The sequence below is a fragment of the Castor canadensis genome, chromosome 4, assembly GCF_047511655.1.
Source record: "Castor canadensis chromosome 4, mCasCan1.hap1v2, whole genome shotgun sequence".
In the NCBI taxonomy this organism is placed as follows: domain Eukaryota; kingdom Metazoa; phylum Chordata; class Mammalia; order Rodentia; family Castoridae; genus Castor; species Castor canadensis.
In genome coordinates, this window is record NC_133389.1 from 154,576,129 (window position 1) to 154,601,128 (window position 25,000).

A 25,000-nucleotide genomic window follows, 5' to 3' on the forward strand; every position below is an offset into this window, starting at 1 on the left:
CACATTTATCAATCTTAGTGAAATGAGTATTTTCCATTCTGCTTTTCTTCCTTAATCAACCAATAAAAAAATCACGAACAAAAATAGAAAATATTTCAAATCTACCTTCCCATATGATTTTTCTATTTGTAAGCTCTGTACAGATGTGTTAAGAAGGAGCCATCTCTCTCTAACCATTTCTCTACTAATCCAATGGACCTTCCCAATGCTTTGGAAATATCAGATTTTTTTGGAGAATATTAGAATGTTAGGAGAATAGAATAGAATTAAACTAACTTCTTAGCATGAATGGTAAACTTTGCACCAAACTAGATTTTGAATTTAATTTTTTTACAAGTTTTTATTCTAAAGTTAACTTTAAAATAAGATCCTATCATGACAACTACCAGGTTGTTATTTTCCTGTTACTATCAAGTCATATTCCAGTTTGCCATTTAAATACTTTACGCATGTTAAGTGGATTTGAAAGCTTGGTCCTAAGTCATTATTAATAAATGGATATATTGCAATCAAACACCCATGATCAACTGGACAATATAGTATAGTGATCTCATCAGAAGAGCACATGGTTCTAGCATTTGACTATCTTTTTTTTTTCTGGGTAATTTTGATTGATGAAATTATTTGAATATGAAATCATTACGAGTTCCACAGTGTGACACAAGAAGAGCTATTAGAAAATAAAATGACAACAGTGTTTTACAAGTGGCGACCTTTTAAAAAATTCAGAATCAGTTTAATTCTTTTAGATTTCTTACAAATTTTTCTTGGCAAAAACTATATATATATATATGAGATATTCTAGTTAAGGCTTGTTACAACTTCCTAGGATAATATACAAAGGTAACTGTTTTGTATAAAAGCATCTGATGACAGTGTACTGTCCTTTGTACAAAATTTTGAATGTCCATAATAAAATGAAGAATTGTTACACTGTTTCAGATACAAATGGCGATAAAGTGATAAAGGATAAACAAAAAAATTGTGAACTGATACTTGGATATTGAAAAATCTGTATATGCAAGTTGCTGTAAGCAGTGGGTTTTTAGGAATTAACATATTTCCTAAGAGGCTGAGGTATGGTGCCTCTGGTCTCTGTCTTAATGTGCTTGAGACATGCAATAATTCTACAGAAATACAGTGCTCCAGAGTGTCTTACTTAATTTTGGAAGTGCTTCTAATTATTCCACTTTAAAGCCTAACTTAAGTTTTAGAAGTTAAGGAACTCAGGTAAAACTTCTTTGAATTGAGATGGAATGTAAGGATTATTGGATATTTATTTGTCACTGATAAAGTATGTAACAAAGGGGAACCCACCAAAATCTGATTTGCTATCTACATAATAAAAGTTGATATTAGTCTAGTTTATTCAAGCCTTAAGTCATTATATGGTATTTTTCAGTTGTTTCTTCATTCTTAGCAGATATTAATGTGTTGGAGTTCTTTGGATTATTTAATTAGTTATCAAAATATTCAAGAATTCGCTAGAAAGTTTTTCCTACTTTCTGCTCTTTGGCATTATTTTCTTTTGATTGGATTTGTTGAGTTGCTATGTATCGTCTGACTGGTAAAATACATCTTGCATAATTTTAAGAGTCTATGAGGACTTTTTAGACTATAGTAATATTTAGCTAGAGGTTAAAGTACTGTGAGAAACCTGCACAATCACAAAATAGTAAAAATTTTGGATTCAAAACAGAGGACATCTTCAGCCTGGGGAGTCAGGGAAGTGTTCCTGTTGGATGTCATAATCTGGTCTGAGTTTTGAATAACAACTTTGTGGTTGCCAGATGAAAGCCTGGATGTATTAAAGCTGGACATGGCGATGCTCGAGTCAGGCATTTGAGGCCAAGGGTTCAGTAAACTACAGTCATCATTTGAGCTTCATTCAGTGCTTTGCTTGCACTGTGTGGAATAAATCAGACTTAAGGAAGCTGGCAATGAGAGTTGGTATTGGAACATCTTATATACACAAGCTAGGCAGTCAAAGGACATGCTGACAACCATAACAAATAACTAAATGAGTGATGAATGAACTTCGGCAAGAAACAAAGAAATAAAACAGTTTGAGGATATGTTCAATCAAGTTTTTGCATAAACTGAGAGTACTTTTTATGCACAAAGCATAGCACTAATGCTGAGGAAGTATTATTGAGCCCAGTATATGTTGTCATTGCCCACATGGGCCTCAATCTATCAAGAGAAACACATTTTTCATAAATAAAACATTTTAATAAATCATTGTGCAAATAACTATAGAATTACAAGTAAAGTGGTAAAAAGCAGGCATACAAAGTAAAAGATGCACAGGATAAAGGAAAGATTAATCTTACTTAAATAGAGGTGAGGGATCAAACTAGCTTTTCCAGGAAAGGAAGGAACAGCATGTCATGATCAAATGAAGATGAAGATAATATGCAGGAGAAAGAGTAGAATATCCTTAGCAGAGAGAGGAAAATATGTTAAATGCTGAGATGGAGCAGAGCATGGAAGCTTCCAGAGACTGAAAGAAACTCAATGAGAATGAAAAAAGAAAGCAGACTAAAGAACAAGTGATGTAAGAAGGGTAGATGGAAAGGAATGCAGACGGTCAGAACACTGAAGAATAAATTGAAAATTGAGAATTGAAGTGCCAACTCTTTCAAGGTCACCATGGTGCTGGTGCACTTCAGTAGGAACGTTTATCTTTTTTCAATGCAGTAAGAAAGGTGAATGGGTGAGACAGAAGTGTTGAGAGTATTTTAAACTAAGAATGTGGGTTAAAAGAAGAATTTGTCGAAGATTTTCCTGAGAAAATTGAAGGAATCTTGTTAGAAATAAGGAAGACTAAATGGAAGCAAACCTAATGAACTGCAATGATAATGAAACAAAAAATATGGGTTTTCCATTCAAGATTCTGGAGGGCTATAATGAGGCCATTGTCTGCATCTCAGATAGAGGAAAAGTACACTTACTGAACGTTATAAGTGAACAATGTTCCACAATGAACACATACTAGGTACATAGTAAGTTTTCAGTAGCATTCAGAGTGGTTGATATCCTTGGGACATAGGGTACATATTTCCTGGACAGAGGACATTTTATAGTTCTATTCAAAAAAATGAATATATTAGTCTGTAAAGGGATGTATACCTCTAAGATTTCAGGTTCAGTCAAATAGATGTACAACTTAATGTATATTTGGTGGTGTAATCATATGGTTTTTTTCAATAATTTTCTTCTTTTCTTCCTTCCTTTTAAACTTATAAAGAATCTCCCACTCATTATGAATCTTTGCTAAAAAGTCAGCTCAACTCAAAATAGTAACTGTTTTTGCATTACTACTTGAATGCTGTGTATCAATCCCCTGCTGACCTTTCAGCATCTTTTTCACTTTACTTCAGTTACATCGTAGACAAGATTTATGGAGGCACATCTTTATCAGTTCATGGATACATACTGTGCATTTTAGTTACTTCCATCAGAAAATAATTCTTTCTTTAGGGAATGAAGATTATCAGACTTTCCAGCTGTTGGTACCTTTTTCATCCTATCTAAAAAGAGTATAGAAGAAGAAAAATTTCTTACCCATTGCTATGTTCATGGCTAAGGCCCCAATAAAAAAAGACCCATTAATAAGAGAAAAACATACAAATACATTTCATGTTTTGTGCGATGCAGCAGCCTTCATAAGCATACAAAGACCCAAAGAAATAGGGAAACCTAGTTACTTTTAAGCTGAGTTGATTAAGAGAGAATAGTTGTGGAGAAATATGATCTAAATGTAATAAACAGCAGCTGGGATGGGGAAAGTGTTAGCAAGGCCTCTTTATGCAGATTCTTCTGTGTGTACTTATATCTTCAAAGGTAGAATGTGCCTTTCCTCTGAAAATTAGGGAGGCTATCTCTCAAATGGGGGTCTTTGGACTTGCTTCATGGGGTGAAAGACCAGGGGAAGCTGAGAGAAGCCTTCATGTTTCTACTGTTTTTCCAAATGTCAAGGTGCTATATTTTGGGATAATGTGCCTAAGTCCCTTCAAGACCTCATCTCCAGAGGGGAAAGAGGCAAACATGTACCTAAATGCTTCCTTTATCATCTGAGGGAAATACTGGTTTTGAACACACACTATCTTGGTTTGTCTTTCAAACTATTCCCCAGTAGCATTCATCCATGTCAATAGCTCCTAACTTTACATTTGGTTGTGAATGGATCCAATGAATTCCATAATCTTAAATAAATGTATTCACATTTATGGAAACTAGTTACCCATTTTTATCAAATGAGTTATTAATGCTATCAGATTGACCCTTGTTTTTCATAACATAGTAAAGTCTGTTAGTTTCAAGTACTTGAGAGCATCTCCTCAATTTAAAACACATCTGTTTAACATCTCAATTAAGATTTTAAAAACAATTTTGTCTCAGAATATTTGCTGCCTTTATCTTTCCCCGAATCGGGCGTTATTCTCATGCTTTTAATATTCATTCAGTTTTTGTTTTATATATTTGAGGGAAACTGAAAGTCTATTTCAAAGCCAGGATCTCATTGCATAGCCCAGGCTGGCCTGGAACTCTCAATCCACTTGCCTTAGATTCCCCAGTGCTGGATTATAGACATGTAATCACACGTGGCTCCTAAAGCTGAAAATCTGTAAGAACTTTTTTCCTTCCCAAATTTCATTGAAATCGAAATATAAAATCTTAAATGTGAAGCAACTACCGTTTTTACATGACTTTTTTATTAAAAAGTGTGTTTTGAGGCAAAAATGTTTTAACATTAGAAGGCAAGATTGCTTTGTTGTTTTTTGAGATAGGTTCTCACTGTGTAGCCCAGGTTGACTTTGAACTTTCAATCTTCCTGCTTTAGCCTCCAAAATGGTGGGATTACAAGGCTGTTCCAACACACCTGGCTTCTTTTTCCCCTGCATGAGCAGAATATGGATGGCACTAGCTAATTGAATTATTACTTAGTGTTATTCCTAAGTATTCAACTTAACAAGTTTGTGTTGTTGCATTTTGAACAAAAACTTGGAACTTTCAGCATACACATGGAAAGGTAGTATGTTTTTAGAAATTGATGAGGAAAGCCATATATCGTGGCATCAAGATGTGTGGTTTGCAAAGCTAAACAATTTTTTAAAAACAGGTCAAGGTTAATAAGATAAGAGCCCTCTCCACCATTTCTAAAGATCAGATATGCCGATGGAGAACATTATCATCTGTAGAGACTAGGAAATCTTAGATGTTACTGCTTAGAATATGTATATTTTCTGACATTTGGGTAGAACGATGTCATTTCTTATGAGTGAACTTGATTCCTGACATTCACTTAAATGCTAATTTAATTTTGATACTGGGATAGCAGAACCTTCCAAATACATGGTAGTTGAGTTATCCTGGGATTTCTGATGAGTAACTGGGAATGTAAAGGACTTCCCTCTGACAGCCAGGCAGTGATGGAGACATAAGATAAATTCCCAGCAGTCACAGTTCCAGAAAGAGAAGCCCTTGAGCATGAGCGACAGCAAAGCCTGACACTCTCTTGCTTTAAGGAATTTCCTGGTGGCCTGAGGGAGCATATTAATGGAATTCTTAGGCTTAACCTAGTTAAGAGCCAGTAATGCATCAGTTGTTGTTGCTACTTTAAAGTCAGGAATTTTAAGTAGATTAGAATGAAGAACAGTGCAGTGCAGCATAAAGTTAACATTATACTGTTAATAAGATTCAACTGAATTATTAATTTCTGCCAGGAGTTGCTTTTAAAATAATCAGGATTAACTGCAGAAATCAGGACTGTTTTCCCCTCTTTGCTTCTTTATCTAAAGAATAATTCATCATAATTAAGAATACCTTATAAAAACAAAAAGGAAACACAGCTAGAAAAACTTATTATATTAATGATAGAATGTATTATTTGATAGCTGTCTAACAATGCCAACAGAAAAGAAAAAAAATCAGAGGAAATTCTTTAATTCAAATCACTGAACATCTTGCCCCGTTTAGAACCAGTCTGCTGGAGGCCAGTGTTTGGAATGATGACCAGGAGTGGTTAAAATGGAAAGGGATTGGTTTGCTTGCTCTGTCTTCTGGTGAGAGAGACATTTGAAAGAGCACATAGGCAACATGGCCTGGGCTTGAAGCAGAGAGGCTGGCAGATGGCACTCAGGATGGAGAAACTGCTGGCAGATGGCATGGATTATTTGAGCAACAAAGACGCTTTGGCTACCAATGCTAGGAGTTGGAAAGAAAGAAGACGACAACTTCTCTAGTGTTGTCAGCTTGTATGCAGAAAATGCTTTGGCAGAATGGAGACTTATAAAAAGAAAAGATATTCAATTGTTAACTTCAAGGAAAGAGAAGAGTTGTTACTAAGTTTCCTGTGTGTGTTCCCTCTGTTGTGATTTGAACTTAGGTGCATGTAGGAGAGCCCTTTAGAGATCATCTAAACCCACTCTGCTGACTGAACGGGTACACACTCATTCTGCTTTTATTGTCAAAAGGATACCTCTGAGACTTCATTTGTAAAAAGTTTACTCCACTTCTCTGTTTTATAATGTTTTAAAAAATCTTTATTGATGACTCCATTTCAGTGGTAAAATGTAGCTTTATGCTGTGACAATGAGGCTTGGAACTCGTCAGCCATTTTTGCATGCTAAAATAGTTAAGTGGTGAAGTCAGGTTTGGTTAACATGACATTGATATTTTATCAGAAATGGACATGCATAAATGTCACTGAATTACTTTGGGGGCTATAGTCATTGCCACATGTATCTTGTTTATTTTTGGAGCCTCAGAACCACCTATAATAAATAGTCTTTTAGTTCCTAATGATTTTACTGGGGACAGCTACAATTTATTTTTTCCTTTACCTTTTTTCACCAATTGTTACCTAATTCCTGTCCTTCACAATACCTCATGTTAGATATTGTGTTTCCCAATTTAATTAATTTAGATAACTTTTACTCAATAAAGTAACCCTTACCTGCTTTTAAAAAGTAATACTTTAAACAGGAATTTATAAAGTGGTCCTTGTAAAACAGTGTTATTAAGAACAGTAATAATGAAAATAGGGATGTTTAAAATGAAATTTAAAGATGCATTGGTAGAAATAGAAAAACTTATTCTATATATATTCTTAATAATTACTTTGCCTTGGCTCATTGAAGTTTAATTTTTTGGTGTCTCAGAAAACTGCTGAGATTTTGGATGTAAATGAAAATGCTACTGAACTGAGATCAAAGGAGATAAGTAAGGTATGTTCAAAATGGTGTCATTTGGAGATGTCTCTGAACCATCAAAATTACCATCACAATGATTACTTCACTTTTGAGATATCCTCTCTCAGAGCTTCTAGACTCTACCATAGTTTTCTGTCAGTCTTAGTGATCCAATTTTTCTCAATCTATTAAAGACTAGAAGCATCTCATTAGAATGAGATGGCTACAGGGGGAAGAATGTAAAAAAGGTACAGAGATAGCCTAGGATAAGATGGAACCCATAAAAAATTCTCAATTAATAGAGTAAAATGATGGCTTTAACACTTTAAGGAAAAACAAAATGTATTTCAAGAGAGTGTAGTTAAAACATTGAAAAGAAATATCCTTGATGATAATAAAAATAATAATACTTGAATATATTTGGGGGACTGTCTGGGCAGATCAGCGAGGGAGAGGAAAGGATACTCAGGGTGAAGAGGATCAAAGTATGCTACATATATGCATATGAAGACAGCATAATGAAACCCACAAAGCACTGTATGAAAAAGGGGGTTTGGAGGAGAGGAATGGAAATATAATGGAGGGGTGAGCTTGTTAAGATACACTGTACACTGTACGTATATATGAAAATACCATAGTGAAATCCTCTTGTACTATTTGTACATACTGATCAAAAGTAAAATTTTAAAAATTTTAAAAAGCAAAAGACATTTCTCAGTAAGTGTCTAAAAACTTGGCACTTAAAGGACAAACATTAATTTTATCAAAAAATTACATATTTAGAGACTTTCATTACTTGTTTGTATTATTAGATAAAGAGGATCTAAATCACAGGAGTATTTTTTATCAACAAATAATTTCCATGAGTTGGAAATTATATTTGCAACCATTGCTTGGAGGAATATACCTTTATAGTCTACATATGCTGTCTACCCCCAGACATACCATTTGGTTGTCTTCATTTTGATAATGAAGGTGGTAGAATTTGGGAACCACTGGTCCACAAGCCACAAAGCTGTTACTTCATCTTAGTCTGAGGCATCACTTTGTCTCCCTGGAACTCTATTTTTTCACCTATTCAAAAGGGAGTTAATTTTTAATATCATTTGTTCTTTTATTAATTTCTGAAGAATTTCTTGTCACTCCAGGGTATAATTTGTAAGAAGAAAGAAAATTTGATATTGATACTAATTAGCATACACAAGCAGGTGTTTAGTTATCAACCATTTTTCATTGTATTCCACATTTACAATTGGACTCCTTTGCCTTTCAATGCCAGCTTCCAACCTTAAGAAATGAAAAAGCTGTTTTAGCTGAATGAAATCTGCACAGTGCATTCTGCATCAAAGGCTGAATACTTTTTACTTATATTCATGATTGATTTCTGTCTCTTCTATTCCCAGTAACCTCTCCTTAGTACATTCACATCTGTTCTTGTCACCAGAGCCCCACTGCTCATCATTCCTGTTCTCTTTCCCATTGGCTTCTTCTACCACTGAAATAAATGTTAAGTGTTTTCACTGTGCAGTGAGAGATGTGGGACCTTATTAGATCACTGCATCTTCACCTGCCAGCCAAATACTTATTAAAACATTCAATGCAACTATCTCTAGAATATGTAGAATCCCAGTGCCTCATCTCCCATTTGAAGCTACCTCCTTCCCTCCTTTTCCTTTCTCTGCTAACAATGTGAGCCTCTCTGCAGCATGTCTCAATGCAACCACAGCTCTTGTTCGTATGGAAGCAGACATTAGGGTGTGAGAAATCCCCTCATTCTCATTGTCAGATACTAGACATTATGAAATGGCATTGTCAATCTGTTTTCTCATAGAAGCAGTGTTTAAAATGTATTAGCTTTGGTATTTAATATACATACCATCTGACTTAAATAAAATTTTCTTTCCTTGCTAAGAAATTCAGCCATTATTTACAACTCAACATTGCTTCCTTGGAAATATATATTTTGGGTACCTAGTAACTGATTTGTAAATAAACTTTGTTTATTTGTAGTTTGAGAATGGCCTTTAGACCATATGTCTGGAAAATCATATTGGGATGAGTATGGGTGTTGACATTCATAAAATCTGTAGTGCCTCAAAGATGAGTTTTTAGCATGTGACCAAAGGAAGACATTCCTAAGTCAGCTGTTGGTATTTCTCACATACACTGATTGTCACATTAAGCAAAACCTTTTCAGAACACATCTAGTACAAAGAGCAAAGTGAAGTTGAATTTTGTAATAATTGAATTTGAATAAAGGCTTCATTATTATAAAGTTTGTCATTCCCTACTGTTTACAGTTCCAAAGAAATTTTAAGTAGCATATTTTCATTTAAGCTGTCATCTGTATTTGATTTTCCATGCGGTGCACCTTTCGTTTTGATAGTGCTTGACTGGAGAAATTGAAAGCAAATAGACTGTTTCCTGGTCTTTTTTATACCTTCATTTTCCTATATCTTGAAGTCACTGTCACCTTTTGCCCAGGCTTCTGTAGTGTACTCCAGATCAACCCTGTGGTTCCATTCTTGCCCAGCCTTCTGCCACATAGATGACAAAGGGAGCTTTACAATAGTAACCTGTTGTTTCATTTCCATGATAAACTTCCTAGTTACAACCCATTGACTTAGAATAAAATGTAAATTTCTTACCAGGGACTTGTAAAGTCCTAAGTGATCTGGCTCTATCTACTGCTCTGATTCATCTTGACCCACAGCCCCCCTTTGATACAGCACACACCAGCTATACTGCCCTTTTTTTATTCCTTGAACACAGATTTTTCTGCCACAGAACTTAATGCACTGGCTCTTTCTTCTTTCTGTTCCACTCCTCAAGCATCTTTCTTGGATGCCAGCACTTTTTTTAGAATGAAAGCATAAGCACAAAGTTCCCCTATTTAAAGAGGCCTTCCTTGAACATGTTATCTAATATAGTTCTAATATTAGAACCATCACTTTCTCTATGATGTAGTCATGTTTTGTTTCTTACTGGCATTCATTACTGTCTAAGCTATTTTTTATTTTTATGTTTGATTTCTGTCTCCCACTTTTGCATGTAAACTCTGAAATAAGGGAGGTTGATTTGCTCCCTACCATGCCTCTGCTGCTAAGAACAGTGTCTAGCATATGATAGACTCTTGAATATATAAGTGATTAAGTAAGTGCTTTGAATATTGTATATTAAGTAAATAATTCAGGATTTCTCCATCTGGGCCCTACTAACATTTTGGTACAGATAATGTTTTTGTCCTTGTGCACTGTGAGATGTTTGGAGGATTCTTGGCCTCTGACCGTCAGATGCCAGTAACACTCTCTTAGTATGATAATTTAAAAATGCAACCAGGGGGGGATTCCAAGATGGCGGCTAGAGGTAGGAAGCAGAAAGCGACCCTCCTATAGTGAAATCTTGGAGAGACGCTGGAGACACACTTTGCAGGCATAATCACCGAGAAAAGGCATAACTTTGACCCCTCCACGTCTCCAGCCGGTGCAGAGAATCTCCACTTCACGTTAAATGGAGAAACGAGGAGGGCCCCTGGGGCCGCCAGTGGCCGGCACCCATACGGCTTGGGAAGACGCGGACCAGGTGAGCTTTGCGGTACCACGGTACCCCCACAGACAAGCCTGGGCCAGAGCAGCATAGCCCCCTGGACAGACTGACCTCCACCAGGGAAAAAAAGAGAAACTGAGTAATAAGCAATAAGAACAGTTAAGACACGCTGGAAAGAGGGTGGGGCGCCCTGAGCGCTGAAGATTGGGGGAAGGGAATCCTTCCCGGGACTGTAAATAAACAAGGCGGGCGGGCCGGAGAGCCTCTGGCGGGAGCGGGGCGCGCGCCCAGCAACCAGGAGCGGGGACGCTTGTGAGAGTGGAGGAGGGAGAAAAACTCCACAGGAGAGGAGGGAAGACCCACTTCCCATGTGAACTGTAAACAAACATGGCGGCCGGCAGGAGCAGCAGCACCGCCCAGTAAGCAGGAGCAGGAAAGCTTCTGAAAGTGGCAGTGGGAGGAAAACTTCAGAGGAGAGAGGGGAAGACCCACCTCCCACATGAACTGTAAATAAACACACACACCTGACAATGCAGATGCAGTGTGACCTTTCCCAGTGCTTGGAAAGGGGAAAGCCTGTAGCAGAGGCTCCCGGACAGAACTCTGAGCAAACAAAGCCTGTGGGACCAGGTGAGTGCCAGCTCACTCCAGAGATCTGCATAAATAACGCCGCCAGCTACAGGCTGAGAGCAGCAGGCAGGCAAGCCACAGTTGCAGATACCACTCTCAGAACTGCCTCCAGACGCTTTTTTTTTTCTTTGTCTCCCTACCTTTGATGAGAGAACAACCGAATTACACCTGCAAGCTGAAAAACTTACTGAAACTGTATTGCATTTGAACTGGGGACACTTGGTGGGGCTTTTGTGTGTGTGTGTGTGTGTGTGTGTGTGTGTGTGTATGTGTGTGTGTGTAGTTTTGTTCTACTTTATGCATCCCCTTTGATGAGACAACTACAGAACAACATCTGAGGCACTAACTCCAGGACTGGAGATTGAGACGGACACCCAAATTATTAAGACTGAAACTGCATTGCATATAAACTTGGAAATTTTTTTTTTTTTTTAATTTTCTATTTTCCATTTTATTTTAATTCATTTTTATATATAGATGTTACTTTCATTTACTTATTTTTTATTTTTTTTATCTTTGATTTTCAATCCTCTCTCTGTCTCTCTAATGTCTGTTCAGCTTACTGTTGATTAGTACACTAACACTCCCTGTTTATACCTTTGAAACTCTCTTGTCTGATACCCTGTTCTGCTTTCTCCCTCTTGTCTGTATATTTGTTTTCCCCTTTTCTTTAACTTCTTGCTTTCCATCTCAGCTCACTCTTCCATTCTAAATATTACCATTGTTATTATCATAACAATGATAGAAAATACTTAATTACACACAGTACAGGGACAGTAACAACACCAAGGACAATGACAGGAAGACAGAAAAAACAGGGAAACCAGTTTCCCCACAGCAAAAAATTAGTACAGGAACCAGAGGGGAATGAAGAGAACAGAAACTCAGGTCCAGACTCCAACAAAATGAAGATAAACTATGCCAAAGGACTCAATGAAGCCCACAAGAATAATTTAAAAGAAGACATACTACAGGTACTCAATTAGAATTTTATAGAGATGATACTGGATAGGGTCAACCAAAATGTACAGGAGACACTCAAGAAATTCCAAGACAATAAAAATAGAGAATTTGAAAAAGCAAAAGAAGAAATAAAGGAAACCATAGAAGCACTGTATAAACACCAAAGTGAAAGAGAGAACACAATGAATAAATGGATAAATGAACTCAGGACAAAAATAGACAACAATAAAGAAGAAAACTGCCAGGATATAGAAAACCTCAGAAAAAAGAACGAAACAGAACTGCAAAACAAAACGGAAGGCCAATCCAGCAGAATAGAACAAACAGAAGACAGAATCTCAGAACTTGAAGATGAAATGGTAATTAAAGGAAAAACCGAAGAACTATTAATTAAACAACTCAAGACCTGTGAAAAGAAAATGCAAGAACTCACTGACTCCATCAAAAGACCAAACTTGAGAATCATGGGCATCGAAGAAGGAGAAGAGGTGCAAGCGAAGGGAATGCATAATATATTCAACAAAATAATAACGGAAAATTTCCTAAATCTAGAGAAAGATAGTCCCATACAAATGCAAGAGGCCTCCAGGACACCAAACAGACCAGATCAAAATAGAACTACTCCATGACATATCATCACTAAAACAACAAGTTCAGAAACTAAGGAAAGAATATTGAAGGCTGTAAGAGAGAAAAAACAAGTAACATACAAAGGTAAACCCATCAAAATAACAGCAGACTTCTCAACAGAAACATTAAAAGCAAGAAGAGCGTGGGGTGAGATCTTCCGGACACGGAATGAAAATAACCTCAACCCCAGGATACTCTACCCAGCAAAGCTATCATTCAAAATAGATGGAGCAATAAAAGTCTTCCATGATAAGCAGAAACTAAAACAATATGTGACCACAAAGCCACCATTACAAAAGATTCTGCAAGGGATCCTGCACACAGAAAGTGACACCCAACTTAACCATGAAAAGACAGGCAGCACCAAACCACAGGATAAGAAAAAGCAAGACAGTAGAGAGGAACATCAAGTTAGGTACACACAATCAAACCTTCAAACAACTAAGATAACTAAATGGCAGGAATCACCACATACCTATCAGTACTAACGCTTAATGTTAATGGACTTAATTCACCCATCAAAAGACACCTTTTGACAAAATGGATTAAAAAAGAAGATCCAACAATTTGTTGCTTACAGGAGACTCATCTCACCGACAGAAATAAGCATATGCTTAGGATGAAAGGCTGGAAGAAGATTTGCCAAGCCAATGGCCCCCGAAAACAAGCAGGAGTAACAATACTTATCTCTGACAAAGTAGACTTCAAACCTACATTGATCAAACGAGATAAAGAAGGACATTCCATACTAATAAAAGGGGAAATAGACCAAAAGGAAATAATAATCATCAATCTGTACGCACCCAATGTCAACGCACCCAATTTCATCAAACATACCCTGAAAGACCTAAAAGCATATATAAACGCCAACACAGTGGTTGTGGGAGACTTTAACACTCCATTATCATCAATAGATAGGTCATCCAAACAAAAACTAAATAAAGAAATCCAAGATCTAAAATATGCAATAGATCAAGTGGACCTAGTAGATGTCTACAGAACATTTCATCAAACCTCTACACAATACACATTCTTCTCAGCAGCCCATGGAACCTTCTCCAAAAGAGATCATATTCTAGGGCACAAAGCAAGCCTCAGCAAATATAAGAAAATAGAAATAATACCGTGCATACTATCTGACCACAATGCAGTAATAGTAGAACTCAACAACAAAAGTAAAGACAAAAAACATGCAAACAGCTGGAAACTAAATAACTCATTACTTAATGAAGAATGGATCATCGATGCAATAAAAGAGGAAATTAAAAAGTTCCTGGAAGTCAATGAAAATGAAAACACAACCTACCGGAACCTATGGGACACAGCTAAGGCAGTCTTGAGAGGAAAGTTTATAGCCATGAGTGCATATATTAAAAAGATTGAAAGATCCCAAATCAATGACCTAATGATACATCTCAAACTCCTAGAAAAACAAGAACAAGCAAATCCCAAAACAAATAGAAGGAGAGAAATAATAAAAATAAGAGCTGAAATCAACGAAATAGAAACCAAAAAAACCATACAAAGAATTGAGACAAAAAGTTGGTTCTTTGAAAAAATAAACAAGATCGATAGACCCCTGGCAAACCTGACTAAAATGAGGAGAGAAAAAACCCAAATTAGTAGAATTAGGAATGCAAAAGGGGAGATAACAACAAACACCATGGAAGTCCAGGAAATCATCAGAGACTACTTTGAGAACCTATATTCAAATAAATTTGAAAATCTAAAAGAAATGGACAGATTTCTAGATACATATGATCATCCAAAACTCAACCAAGAGGAAATTAATCACCTGAATAGACCTACAACACAAAATGAAATTGAAGCAGCAATCAAGAGTCTCCCCAAAAAGAAAAGTGCAGGACCTGATGGATTCTCTGCTGAATTCTATCATACCTTTAAAGAAGAACTGATACCAACCCTCCTTAAACTGTTCCACGAAATAGAAAGGGAAGGAAAACTGCCAAACACATTTTATGAAGCCAGTATTACACTTATCCCAAAACCAGGCAAAGACACCTCCAAAAAGGAGAACTGTAGGCCAATCTCCTTAATGAACATTGATGCAAAAATCCTCAACAAAATAATGGCAAACCGAATTCAACAACACATCAAAAAGATTATTCACCACGACCAAGTAGGCTTCATCCCAGGGATGCAGGGGTGGTTCAACATACGAAAATCAATAAACGTAATAAACCACATTAACAGAAGCAAAGACAAAAACCACTTGATCATCTCAATAGATGCAGAAAAAGCCTTTGATAAGATCCAACATCATTTCATGATAAAAGCTCTAAGAAAACTAGGAATAGAAGGAAAGTTCCTCAACCTTATAAAAGCTATATATGACAAACCTACAGCCAGCATTATACTTAACGGAGAAAAACTGAAACCATTCCCTCTAAAATCAGGAACCAGACAAAGATGCCCACTATCTCCACTCCTATTCAACATAGTACTGGAATTCCTAGCCAGAGCAATTAGGCAAGAAGAAGGAATAAAAGGAATACAAATAGGTAAAGAAACTGTCAAAATATCCCTATTTGCAGATGACATTTTCCTATACCTTAAAGTCCCTAAAAACTCTACTCAGAAGCTTCTAGACATCATCAATAGCTATAGCAAGGTAGCAGGATATAAAATCAACATAGAAAAATCATTAGCATTTCTATACACTAACAATGAGCAAACTGAAAAAGAATATATGAAAACAATTCCATTTACAATAGCCTCAAACAAAATCAAATACCTAGGTGTAAACCTAACAAAAGATGTGAAAGACCTCTACAAGGAAAACTGTAAACTTCTGAAGAAAGAGACTGAGGAAGACTATAGAAAGTGGAGAGATCTCCCATGCTCATGGATTGGTAGAATCAACATAGTAAAAATGTCAATACTCCCAAAAGTAATCTACATGTTTAATGCAATTCCCATCAAAATTCCAATGACATTCATTAAAGAGATTGAAAAATCTACTGTTAAATTTATATGGAAACACAAGAGGCCACGAATAGCCAAGGCAATACTCAGTCAAAAGAACACTGCAGGAGGTATCACAATACCTGACCTCAAACTATATTACAAAGCAATAACAATAAAAACAGCATGGTACTGGCACAAAAACAGACATGAAGACCAGTGGAACAGAATAGAGGATCCAGATATGAAGCCACACAACTATAAGCAACTTATCTTTGACAAAGGAGCTAAAAATATACGATGGAGAAATAGCAGCCTCTTCAACAAAAACTGCTGGGAAAACTGGTTAGCAGTCTGCAAAAAACTGAAACTAGATCCATGTATATCACCCTATACCAAGATTAACTCAAAATGGATCAAGGATCTTAATATCAGACCCCAAACTCTTAAGTTGATACAAGAAAGAGTAGGAAATACTCTGGAGTTAGTAGGTATAGGTAAGAACTTTCTCAATGAAACCCCAGCAGCACAGCAACTAAGAGATAGCATAGATAAGTGGGACCTCATAAAACTAAAAAGCTTCTGTTCATCAAAAGAAATGGTCTCTAAACTGAAGAAAACACCCACAGAGTGGGAGAAAATATTTGCCAATTATACATCAGACAAAGGACTGATAACCAGAATATACAGGGAACTTAAAAAACTAAATTCTCCCAAAACTAATGAACCAATAAAGAAATGGGCACGTGCACTAAACAGAACTTTCTCAAAAGAAGAAATTCAAATGGCCAGAAAACACATGAAAAAATGCTCACCATCTCTAGCAATAAAGGAAATGCAAATTAAAACCACACTAAGATTCCACCTCACCCCTGTTAGACTAGCCATCATCAGCAACACCACCAACAACAGGTGTTGGCGAGGATGCAGGGAAAAAGGAACCCTCTTACACTGTTGGTGGGAATGTAGACTAGTACAACCACTCTGGAAAAAAATTTGGAGGCTACTTAAAAAGCTGGACATCGATCTACCATTTGATCCACCAATACCACTCTTGGGGATATACCCAAAAGACTGTTACTCCAGAGGCACCTGCACATCCATGTTTATTGCGGCACTATTCACAATAGCCAAGTTATGGAAACAGCCAAGATGCCCCAGCACTGACGAATGGATTAAGAAAATGTGGTATCTATGCACAATGGAATTTTATGCAGCCATGAAGAAGAACGAAATGTTATCATTCGCTGGTAAATGGATGGAATTGGAGAACATCATTCCGAGTGAGGTTAGCCTGGCTCAAAAAACCAAAAATCATATGTTCTCCCTCATATGTGGACATTAGATCAAGGGCAAACACAACAAGGGGATTGGACTATGAGCACATGATAAAAGCGAGAGCACACAGGGGAGGGGTGAGGATAGGTAAGACACCTAAAAAACTAGCTAGCATTTGTTGCCCTTAACGCAGAGAAACTAAAGCAGATACCTTAAAGCAACTCAGGCCAATAGGAAAAGGGGAACAGGTACTAGAGAAAAGGTTAGATCAAAAAGAATTAACCTAGAAGGTAACACCCAGGCACAGGAAATCAATGTGAGTCAATGCCCTGTATAGCTATCCTTATCTCAACCAGCAAAAACCCTTGTTCCTTCCTATTATTGCTTATTCTCTCTCTACAACAAAATTAGAAATAAGGGCAAAATAGTTTCTGCTGGGTATTGAGTCGGGGGGAGAGGGAGGGGGTGGAGTGGGTGGTAAGGGAGGGGGTGGGGGCAGGGGGGAGAAATGAACCAAGCCTTGTATGCACATATGAATAATAAAAGAAAAATGAAAAAAAAAAACAAATAAATAAAAATGCAACCAGACATTGCCCCTAGTTGAGAAAAACTGATACAAAAGAAGAGTGAATTCCATTAGTAGTGTGTCAAAGTGTTAAGAGTATAAGAAAATAGTGAGTTTATTTTTAACATTTGTGAGTTGTGTGACCGTACGTTTTTTTGCTAAAATTTAAACCTTGGTTGTAAGTTTTTGTGAGGAGTAAATGAAGCCCTTTCTTACAGTACAAATCTTGATTATGGGCAAGTCCCCCAGTCACATAAGCACATCAAACACCCCAGAAGTGGGGTAGAAACATTTTTCACAAGGTTCAACTTTCTTCTTATATGCAATTCACCACTACACCAGGTTCCCCACCCATTTTCATCAGGTATCTTCAGTGAGGGCATGCACCAGATCATTTTGCTGACCTTTGTAGCACCTAGGTTCTTTGAAATGAACAGCAGTTATACTATTTTACAATATTACTTCATTTCATTCTTAAATAATTGGCCATTACCTAAATCCAATCGAAGAAGAATGGATCTCAAGATATGTCACAGTAAAGTGCTAACAGATTGATCCTGGGAATTTAAAATCCATTTCCACTATTAATGGAATAGTGGAATAGACTATAAGTGTATAGTCTGGTTGCTTATTCTTTGTGAGGTGTGGTTGTGAGTTAATTGTGGTGGTTAAATGAAACAATATAAGTGAAACACTGTTCAAAAACATTTGTTGACCACCTACTTATTAAGGATGAGTTCTTTTCTAGATGTTGGAATTGGAACAGACAAAAAATAGGATAACCAACTTAGCAGTGACGATTTTTCATTATGCTCTCTGCTGAGTTCACACACACATGCACACTATATATATGTAGTGTGGTGCTGGGGATCATATACATATATATGTATATATATGCATATATATATATATTTAATGTAGGAACAGGCATAATAATTTGAATTATTTTATCATTAAAAGAGGGATTCTTATGCTTGTCAAAACACAGTTACCTGTAAGTTGGTAGATAATTCGTTGATTTTTCCAAAAACAAATGCAAAATATTAAATGCTGGAACATTTGACCTAATTAATTTTTTATTTTCAACCCTGACAAATCAGTGATTTAAGGATTTAGAAAAACAAGACCTTTTCAGCTTGATTCTCTTCTTTGGCTTATTGTGCTCTAAACACCCTAAACTTTCAGAGGTCTGCACTGGCAGTGCTATACATTCTGCAGTGTTTAAAATTTTTTGTGTGTCTTTCAGTCTGAGAATATCTGGGTTGGACTGAATTCCCTCTCAGGGAGGTTGGTGAAAATAACTTTTTTGCAAAACATGACTGCATCTTCCCTAAGCACCATTACAACATGCTTAATGGGCTGTAATAGTATTTTTATTATCTTATAACTTCAGCTCCCTTAACGTGTTTGAAGGTCTTTAAAATGCACCTTTGAGCACTGTTCCTTGTGTTTTGTGTCCCTTGAATAAATAATATACCCCTATTGACTTTTTAATTTTGAAATTTGATAACAGTAATGAAAGAGAAATCCCTGACCATTTTATGTTTTGCCACTTCATTTCACATAGTGTCTTTTCCCTTTCCAGTGATGTGTTTAGCAGACATTTGTCTGTTTTGAATGGGTGTTATTTTATTATTTAAAAAATAGTCACTACTGCCCTCATAATGTTTAATTGATCCTTAACTGATGGTATGGACCAGACCGGAAGGGATTCAAACATTGAAATTGATTACCTAGACCCTCTGATACCAGAAGTATAGGAGAGAAAGGGGAATGTTAGGTCAGAAAGGCATCCGTGTTGACTATATGGAGTTGGGCCTGGAAAAAACATGCTGGATGACATCCTGCTTTAAGCACTGAGCATTGCTTTTTGGTACCACTGGGGTTTGAAATCAGGATCTTATATTTGCTAAGCAAGTGTTGTACCACTTGAACCATGCCTCAATCCCTTAACCATTGAACATTGTGAAAAATGTCTCTATACCCCACTTCTGGAGTAGTTGATGAACTCATGTGATGACTTCATCTAAGTTTCTACCATTAGCCTTTCTCTATGACCTTGACCAAAGTGGGCTCTACAAATGTATAGGGACTGGGCTTAGTTTCCACTGAATCTATTTTGCTGAGAAAAGTTTAACCAAACTATGTAGTTTGGTTAAATGACACCTATTATTATTAAGAATTTATGGTGAAGAGCTAGTTATGGTAGTGCACCCCTGTAATCACATTATTTGGGAGGTGGAGGCCGAGATAAAGGATCATGCCTTTGAAACCATCCTGGGATACATAGCAAGACCCTGTCTGATAAAAACAAACAATCAAAAAAGAGTGCGTGGTGAGCCAAAGACAATGTGCGTGTTTTAAGGGGTTTATTTCACTTAACCTTAACAACAGTTCCACTCAGTTAATATTAATGCCATTATTTTCTTTATTTTATAAATGGGAGGACAGATTTATAGGAATTAAATAATTTACATACAATCTCAGTGCCTGTAAATAGTGGAGCTGTGGTAGAAGGGCGAAGTACATAATACATAAGGTTTAAACATTACCTACAGTTGTGCCAGAGTTGTAGAATTTCAAAGCAGGGAAAAACATTAGAAATCATCCAGTTTTCTGCCATTTGAGATGAGGAGAACCTTGAAACCCTGAGAATGTGTTTTCATTCAAAATACTCTGACCGAGTTTTACCACTTCAACTACTTCCTGGGAGAGCCTTTAATATCACTTTATAATAGTGACTGCAAATACTTTACATTTAGCTAGGTCATGAATGGAGTATGTTTAAGATGATAATTTAGGATTTTTTTAATCTCTTGAGCTGGGGAAGGCTTCATGGTGCAGGAATTGTGGGGGGAGGGGTTGGTTGAGTTGGTGTGCTCTGTATTTGGTGATGGTGGAGAGCCCATGCAATGATGACTTGATGGAAAGAACATGAGATTTTGCTAGTTGACAGTATTTCACAACTATCAACAGAAAACTGGATGATATACCTATCCATCTATCTATGAATTATGTAAATCACCACTACAAAGGTGCAATGGGGTTTTGCTCTGACTGTCCACTGAAATGCATACCTTGTAGGGTGCTTAATGTCAATGTTTGTTTTATTTTTAAGGGCTTTTGTTGCTACCAATTATCTGCTTCATACTGATCAAAGGTGACTTGTGAAAGCAAGGAGGTATTATATGAGCAAATTTGTGGGGGGCTCTATAACCCCATTAGAAATTAGTCTTTTTTAGTGTCTTTTGTTCATTTCATTGTTTTGCAAACTTCTGTGTGGAATCCATTTGAGGAATATGTTTAAAAGCTTTTAATTTGGAAATTCTAGGGCAGGGCCCAAAAGGGTTCTTTTGCCTGCTACCCCACTCCAGGATATATATATATAGCCCACTCCACATATGTATGTATGTGTGTGTAGTGCCAACTTTGACAAGTGCAGAGTTATAAGTATTGTGCTCCAGACTTTCTAAGAGAAAATATTCCTTTAAAGACTCTTCATGTTAATAAAAATATTTAGCTTATTAGGCTTCTGGCTATTAATATTTTTTCCCAATATAAAATTGGAGACTTTGGGTTTATTTGTCTTTGTGGAGACTGAATTTAGGGATATCCAGAAACCTAAGAAAACAAAATATTCTGATGACTTTTTTTGATGCAATATGAGGTTTTCTTTTTAATGTAGACACTTTGTTTTTGTTGGCTATGATTCTTTTTATCCAGTCTCCTAACACAGCTGAGCATGGATGTGGTTAACATTTCTCTTCTCTAGGATCAAAGAATTCTTAAAGTAGTGAGAAAAACAAAACTTATTTAGGTATTCAATCTTATCTCTACCCTTAACAGTAGTCTCTCCTGTGCTCCCAGATGTTTTAGAGTTATGTTTTAAAGTAATGTATATGGTATTTTAAAGTTTAGTTTTTATAATTAAATATCAGGAAGCCTCCATCCCTGTGGTGGCTATGGGTGGATAGTATCAATTGATTCCCATTCCCTGCTCTCCTATTTGCCATTGGTCAGCAATGGTCAGCAATTGCCATTGGTCAACATAATATAATGTGTGCTGCAAGGCTGCAGACTATCTGAAAGCTGAGTACAGATGTTCCTACTTCATTCTTCCCTGCCTCCCTGGACATGCTGTTGGAACAGGGCTTTTGTTTTCTGTGGATAGCCCCTTCCCATTTCTCTTCCTTTCTCTGTCTCCTTCTTCATCGCCTTCCAAGGGCCCTAAAATGAAGCACCTTGGCTAGGGTGGCAGAGAAAATCTCTTAGATTGAGAAACAAGTAACTTAAGTATGCTGTCAGGCTCCAAGCCAAGGAAAGTGCTAAGCATGACAATTAATTGGATTACTACCAAAATACCTCTTACTGTAACTATAACTCAGAATATCCCTAGCTGAAGTTTAAAAATGGCAATACTTAATTAATTGAATGTTTTTCAGAGTGCCCAACAAATGCTTCTGTCCCTTTTGCACACTTGTTTCTGGTATTGCAGGGAAGAGAAGGGACTGATGTTTAGTGAAACTCTAGTGCTAGAAATGGAATGCTCTCAACAAACCAAGAGGCATGTGGCCATGTTTCCATGTCATAGATTGAGGAAAATGAAGTGTTCAGTTCGCATATTGCAGGCCAGAGCTGTTTTGGTTAATTGGAGTCCTCTAGTCACTTTGATAAATAAAAATGGAAGAGAAACTTTGCAGGAAAAAATTAATAATTAAATACATTTTCTAATGCTGTGTGAAAGTAACTTGGAAATTTTGTTGCACTTTAATGGAATAAAAATAAAACAAAAAATGAGTTAGTTTTTCGAAGTCAAGAAAAAAGCTTGCACAATGTTTCCTGGGAGTCTTCTGAACAGTTTATTTGGATCTAACCAAATTGGCTTGAATATCCATTTGTTTTTATTTTAGGATTTTTGTGTTTGTTTTGAGTGTTTCAGCAATTAATGATATCTAGAGAAATGTGAAATTGCCTTTCCATTATTAAAACATTTAAAATTATTTGAAAACTTTTTCAAAAACATTATAAACAGGAATTATGCCTTTACATGCAAACCCCAACTTCTTATGCTTTGGTATAGGATTTGACTTGAATCTGCTTTGATAAATTCTGTTTTAAGTAGATGTTCTTGGGCAGCTTTACTTGGACCCAAAGTCATTTTCCTAGCTACATTTTCATTAATCACTTAGCATTTTACTGTTTAGTTTTGCCTTTACATATTGAAGGTATATTCCTATATTTTTCATGAATTGGAATTATGTTTTAAAATAAACCCCTTTTGGGGGCTTTGTTTAAATTTCCATTTGATTTACAATAGGCTATAAACAACTCAAAACAGACTCTTTTGTTTGAATAAAAATACTAATCATGTCTTATTTCTGCATCATATCCTGATTTTTTCCATCACTTTCCATTTCAGAAGCTGCTTTCCCTTTTCCTGAGCTCCAGGCAGAATTCAAAATGCTCACAACAATGTGTGAAGGAGAAGAACATTTTCAATGGGAAAAAATGTTCAGTTCTAATCCCTTCTCACATTATGGGGTTCTATTTTTTTTTTTAAATGAAGTGCTAAAGAAGTAAATAATAATGACATGAATGACTTCTTTATTTAGAAAATGAAGTGTCAATTAAGTAATGAATATTCTTTTTAATCAGTGTTAATTGACAAATTTCCTGCACTTACAAACTCAGTGCTCGCATAATGGTATCTTTTTGACTCATTCTGATTTCCCTTTTATGTTTGGTAGTCCTGTTCAGTATAATTCTATATTCCCTGAATTCCCTAGTCTGGAGCTAGATGGAGCTATGAGATCTTTTGTAAATGTATACAGGCCAGACATTAGGTCTAATGTGATAGTAAGTAGACTAATCCCACTGTAGGAGCCTTCTTGCCCTTCACTCTTAAGGAGAGCTGAAAAAGAAAATACAGAATTTTAAAACAGTCATTGAAAGGAACAGATAATTACACAGTTCTCTATCATTTGTCTCTAAGCAGCTGAAAAATGAATGAAAGTAAAAATTTCCCAACTAAGACAAAGAGAAAAAAAAGCTACAGATACACCTACCTTTGTCACTGTTAATTCAAAACCAGATTAAATGTTTTGACATTAAAAATGCAGTTATTTTTGTCTTCTTTTCCAAAACAGTACAGATATTTCAGAAATTTACAAAATATAGCAAAAGTAATATAAGACAATTGTTTCATTAATTATCTGCCACATTCTATGCACCCTCATTTTTGCAGATAGGTAGATATGCAGAACCCTATGTGCAACATACATGTATATGTGTAATTTTATAAGAATGCAGAAAATACTTCACAAAGGGTTAAAATTTTACCTAAAAGGTTTTGGCTAGAACTTAGAGATAAATGAGTTTAACACTTTTTTGGAATTTTTAGAATGTCATATCCTTGAATTTATTCCTATCTTCAGAGGCTTTGGGGAGACACAATGTTAGTTTTTTGTGTGTTTGTTTTGTGTTTTGCTTTGTTCTTTATTGGGCCAGCTGTGTCCTTTTTTTCACTTGCTATTTCTTTTGTTTCGATCCTGCAAAATGTGCTCAGACTGTGTCTTATTGCTTGATATCTCTTAACGATAGAAGTTGTCAAAGGTCATCTGCTTACTTTAAGAAACTAATTGTAATAAATTCTTCTCTGTGATTCTCTAATTAGATTAGTGCTTTAGCCTAATGTTATTCTGATATTTGTATAATTACGTTAGTGATTTTCATTTACCAAATTTGGCAAATACTACTGAAACCCAGTACTTATTTGAACTCTGCACTCTCTTTATCTTGCTTTTAAGGTTACTTGTAGACTTTAACCTGAACATTTTACTACAACTTGTATCTCCTTAAACTTTAATCTCTCTCAATAGTTCTGGCCTTTGGACTTATTAAATCTAGACAGAATAGTTCCTCAAACAATGTCTAAAGGCAGTAAGAGGTTTCTTGGCTTGATTTTTAATACGCACTTCATCCTAAGTATTTTATCTATCAATCAGATAAAAAGTTGGTTAAATACATATTAGTTGTTTATGATGCAATAGATAAATAGAATTCTTACTTTGAAAAGACTTCTGAGCAGATAAAACCTGCATAAGAAGGGTATACACAAATGCTCATATGCTTTGCAGGCAGAATCTTACTCAAGACCTACTAGTTTCTGCTTTACACACAATTTATTAGGCCAATTTTAACAGATAAGGAGACGATAGCTCAGAAGGCTCAAACCCCTGATTTGAAATCATGTAGCTGGTAAAAGTGG

General features: G+C 36.2%; 1 protein-coding gene across 6 annotated transcripts in view; it reads left to right on the forward strand.

Annotated features, from left to right (window-relative positions):
• Pard3b (par-3 family cell polarity regulator beta) overlaps positions 1-25,000 on the forward strand; it is a 977,771-nt gene that overhangs the window by 253,949 nt on the left and 698,822 nt on the right. The gene's annotated exons all lie outside the window — the stretch shown is intronic.